This window comes from Poecilia reticulata, linkage group LG18 (assembly GCF_000633615.1).
Source record: "Poecilia reticulata strain Guanapo linkage group LG18, Guppy_female_1.0+MT, whole genome shotgun sequence".
Lineage (NCBI taxonomy): Eukaryota > Metazoa > Chordata > Actinopteri > Cyprinodontiformes > Poeciliidae > Poecilia > Poecilia reticulata.
In genome coordinates this window covers 14,330,264-14,335,157 of record NC_024348.1, presented here as the reverse complement: position 1 = coordinate 14,335,157, position 4,894 = coordinate 14,330,264, and the positions used below count along the sequence as shown (strand labels likewise).

At 43.8% G+C, this 4,894-nt stretch overlaps 1 long non-coding RNA gene across 1 annotated transcript; it reads left to right on the top strand.

Moving 5' to 3' along the window:
• The first annotated feature begins 232 nt into the window (after positions 1-232).
• Positions 233-4,292, top strand: LOC108167167 (uncharacterized). Its single transcript, XR_001777540.1, has 2 exons — positions 233-2,993; positions 3,753-4,292. It is a non-coding gene; the product is annotated as an uncharacterized LOC108167167 (long non-coding RNA).
• The last annotated feature ends 602 nt before the right edge of the window (positions 4,293-4,894 follow it).

Genomic DNA, 4,894 nt, shown 5'->3' with positions numbered 1-4,894 from the left:
TAATGAACCAAAAGGCTCATTTATTGCACCGCGATGTGGCGCCGAGGTAACAGGTTGAAGTCGTCCTGTGAAGGATTGTTCAAGCATGTCGCTCAAACAAGAAAATAACACTGCTGTACCTGAAGGTGGAGGTGAAAACTGATCAATAAACTGTCAAAAATGCATAAATTACATCACACAAAATGTGATGTAAAAAAGATTTTGTTAACAAGATTTAACAAAATCTTGTTAAAATGTGAAGATATCTGTAAGCGCATAAATGTGAGTTATATCTCTCTACCGCTGCTGAACTAATATTTTCCTCATATAGTTGATTTGGCTTTTCTGTCTTGATAAATGAAATAACAGTTTGAAAAGGTGCTTCTTGTATTGTTCTCGTTATCTTTGCATAATATGTTTAGATATCTGAACCATTTAAGTCTGACCACAAAAAAGAAAGCCAGAAAAAAAAAAAAACCCAGTAAGCAGACGGATATATTTTTCCCCACTGCCTCCACTGGAAGCTACCAGGAGACTGTGTCAATAACATAAATCCATCATCCACACGTTGGGCAACTAAGACTGAGGCGACTGTAGCCCACAAAAGAATCTCTGTAGGAAAGCAAAGGACAGGAAAGAACAAGCGTTTGGTCGAGACGGCTGCAGGAGAGAGGGGCGAACGGCGACCGGCTGGTTCTTCTCTGATGAAATATTGATGCCGCTGACTTTGATTCTGCGATAGGTACTCTTGATCCAGATCTGTCACGGCATCAGAGACTCCCCACCACCACCACCACCTTCTTATTCTTCCTCAGGTAGCATTACTGGCCTTCGGAAAACTGCTCCCCACCTCCACCAGCTTTGATCAAACGTGTCGACTTTGAAGACCTTATACAGATCAATGGCGTGTGTGTTTGTGTGTGTGTGCGTACAGGCAGGCGGATGCTGTGGGCCTGGAACTCAATAAGCAGCTGGACGGGGTTTCGCTGTTAGTCAGTTGTTGACTTTTATTTATCACGACTGCTGCTGCTGTAATTGATGACTGAATCAACAGACGCTGCAGCAGCCAGCGCTGACTTCCCTTCTTCTTCTTTTTTTTTTTTTCCAGCAGAGCAGCAGTCGTATCTCTTTTCCCCTCGCAGCACTCATCTGAAATTTAAATCCAATACTTTTGAAAGGAGGGTAAAAAAACAAGCTTTATTATTTAAAGAGACCAGTTTCATTAACAAAAACCCAGGGCATTGTTCAGACAATAAATCCTGAGGCTGCAACATCAGCGCGCTCACATCTCTGGGCTCGTCCTTTTATAGACTTTCCCCAAACACATCTCTGCATGCTTCTCTGCCTCTTTTATTCTCTTAAAAGACTAAAGTGCTCTTTTTCTCTCTCGCTCTGTGTGAGTGTGTGTGTGTGTGTGGAGTGGAAAGTAACCAGTGCGGTGCTGTATTCCTGAGTAATGGAGCAGAGAACCATCTGTCTGTCTGGCCAGCCATTCGACTGTATCCCAAGATCCTCTCAGTGTGTCTCACCTGCTAATGAGAAGCTAGCAGGTCTTCTGCAGCTTGCAGCCCTTAAAATGAAAGACTTCCCTGCACTGTGGAGGCTGCTGAGCACACACGGCTCCTCCTCGGTCGTCTTTGTCGTCAGCGCAATCAGTAATTTAAAAACGAGGGAATCAAAAATGGCGCGTGACGCAACAGTTCACACGATTTGACGTTTGCTGAACTTCCTCCTATTGTAGCTGACCAAAAGATTTTTAACGCAGTGACGTTTCTAGTATTTATTTAAAACATTTAAGATGCCGTTTTCTTTTTTCCACACCTGAACAAATTGTGGTCTTTGGTTTAGTCAGCGAATCACTAAAGCAAATACAGTAGAAAGGGACACGATATGGGCCGGGCCCAAACAGAAGGCAGTTTGAGCTTTGTTAAAAAATTAATAAATAGAAAAAATGACTATAATTGAATAAGTATAATGAGTCTGCTGCACAAAACCAGAGCAATGACTATTATCAGGTTGATAACCAATAATTACTTAAAAATCTCTGTGCTCATTAAGCAGCTCCTGTAGAGAGGCTGAGCTCAATATAGCCCTCCAGAATCCCCTCCCCTCGCCCACCAAGATCCCGCTGCTCTCCCCTCTCGTTATATCCCACTTTTCCTCCTCCTCTCTCTGCTCTTCATTCCCGCTTCCCTTTTAATCACTTTCCATCCCCTCGCTCGGTCGCGCTCGGCTCCGTCCCTTTCCTCCCATCCTCCCGTCTTTTCAGGGGCGATGGCAGTCATTTTTCATCCGTCCTGCGACGCCCCGTTTATTTATGTACAGGGCTGCGCCGGTCTCTTCCTCCTCCCTCCCTCTCCACCCCTCGCTCCGTCTCCTCCACTCCCTCTTTCTCTCCCCGGAAGATTAACCATACCCTCTCCATCTCTTCTCATCTATCATCCTAATGGGGGCTACAAGAGGGAAAAAACAACAATTTGCAGAGGGTGAAGCAGCCACAGAAGGGCACGGCGAGTGTCTGGAATGTCACCTCGGATCAATTTCCACTTTGTCCCCGGTTTAATTTACGCGCCCGTTTTCATCCCGTCAGATGTAGCAATCTTCTTTCACCTTGCGTGCATGGAAAGCAGAAAATGTTTTGCATTGGATTTATGGCGACATTAGGGATGCCAACACAGAGTCAGTGCAGGAGGCATCACACTGGAAATAATCTCCAGGAACGTTCCCTGACTAATTCACACCATTTATCTGGTGAATTACGAAGAAGGATGGGGGAGGGGGGGTAAAATGGTATCTTCACAGACCAGTGATGTCTGACAAACTGCAAATTGGACATTTCACATGGAATATTTTACAAATATTTTGGGGTAGTGACTTTTGATTCTGCTATGTTTTGCCTTGGTTTCTCAGATATCCTCATTGCAAACCGGAACATGAAACGGCCTGCGTGCAGAAGTGAAACTAATCTGGACAAACAACACAAGAAGCAGAAACTCATCCAGCATGCCGGATAGGTCAGCGTTAGACTGAATCACATTTTTTTTTTGGATTCTGCTGCTAAGTGCAAGCTGTGGTCGGAGAGTCATCCTGTTTCCGATTAAGATTTCAGTCAAATTTTATTTCACCTCAGTCTGTAAAGGGCGGAGCGCGGTGCGGATGAACTTCCACACGGACAAAACCATCCACCCTGTCCGAGTCTTTCTAATGGACTAATTTAGTTTATAATTGAACCAATTAATCCTGATTTAGTTCATTCATTCAAACTGAACTGCGTACAACTGGTTTGAACCACTTGCCCAGTGCTCTTTCAATTGTTGGTGCACGTTGCACTGCCTTATCCAGCGTCTTCATGAGGTGTTTGGCTTTTGCTTTGGGGTCAGTCTGCAAATTTTGAACTAAAATATGTTCATCTCTGTGATCCATCCTAAGCGGTATGATGGTTGATGGTAGATGAATGCAGCACCTTCAAACGTCTGAAAATCGCTCCTTAGAATGAACCACATGTGTGAAATTCCACAGTTCTCTTTTCTGATGGCTGGTTTTTTTTTTTTTTTTTCTTGAATTTTTTTTCAAGAAAATTCTGTGGTCCCTGTGCCGTCGTAAAATGCATACACGTATTTTAAGGTTGTACCGTTTTTTTTTTTGTTTTTTTTTCAGATTTTCTGCCACAACCCGCCGCCGGTGACACTCGCATCCTTCATGTTGCATTAAATGTCCTTGGCTGCCTCCACACCATTTTGAATTTTAATTCTTTTGCTCTCTCTAAAACGCAGTAAAGGAAAGACCCCCGTGTAGTCGCTGGCTTCCACGGCCCCGATCGCCCTCTCCACCAGCCTCCTTCGCTGTAAGAAGCCAACTGCAGGAGGCTCCTGCGAGCCACATGCTATCACAGCTCGGCCTTCCAGCCTCCAACCGCGACACGCTTACACTCATCCACTCCACAGGGGAAGTGTTGAGCCTCGTTCGCCGACATGACAGCACAAACACAGAAACACCCTTTCCCAGACTGGCGGTGCTGCCTCGAACCCCTCCTCTCCTCTCGCAGTTTCGCATTTCTCTCTCTCTTTGCCTGCTCCTCCCATCACTGTTTTCTCCTCAGTCTCTCTCCTCCTCTCAAAGAGCAGTTTTCCCTCGAGCGTCGTTGCGCGCTGCCGTCTTTGTTGGTGTTTACTTGTCTGAGTGTCTTTCTAATCCTCCCCCATCTTTCTGTCAATATTAGTCTTTGTTCATCTGTATCTAGGATTTTTTTATTTTTTTTCCCCCTTAACGTCTGTGTGCTGAATAAAGTCAAATGTGACGCACGTGATGCTGAAGGAAGCATACACACTGCTGGTTTAAAGCTCAATCCAAATACAGGCTTCGACTGTTTGGTCCGATTAAGATTATTAAAAATCCCATTTCCGAAAGGTTTTCTGCAGAGTTGACTGTCTGCTTCCCTTGTTAGACAATTCTTTTTTTTTTTTATTTCCACGTTATTATAGCTAATGCAACCAATGAATCTGGATATATTACATTTAATTTAACCATAACTGGGCAGAAATAAACTCTGTGTCGATGTAATTAACTGGCATGCATGCAGTCAATATTAATATAACCAAATAAGACTGTTAGTAAGAGACATTAATTGGACTAAGTTTTACTGCATGCAAATCAGATTAACTGGACTGAATGGGATTCTGTTTTTAGAATAATTTTTGACTGCATTTGGATTTCAAATTGATTTAAAGTAATTGGATTGAATTGAACTGCATGCTGTGAGAAATAATTAGACCAAACTGAACTGCCTGCAACCGGACTGAATCATACGAGAGTCGTGAAAATAAATTACACAGATACTTTTAGGGTTTTAAGCACAACACCTTGACGTGGCCGTCACAGGTTCAAATCCCAGCCTGGCGACCATTTGCCACATGTC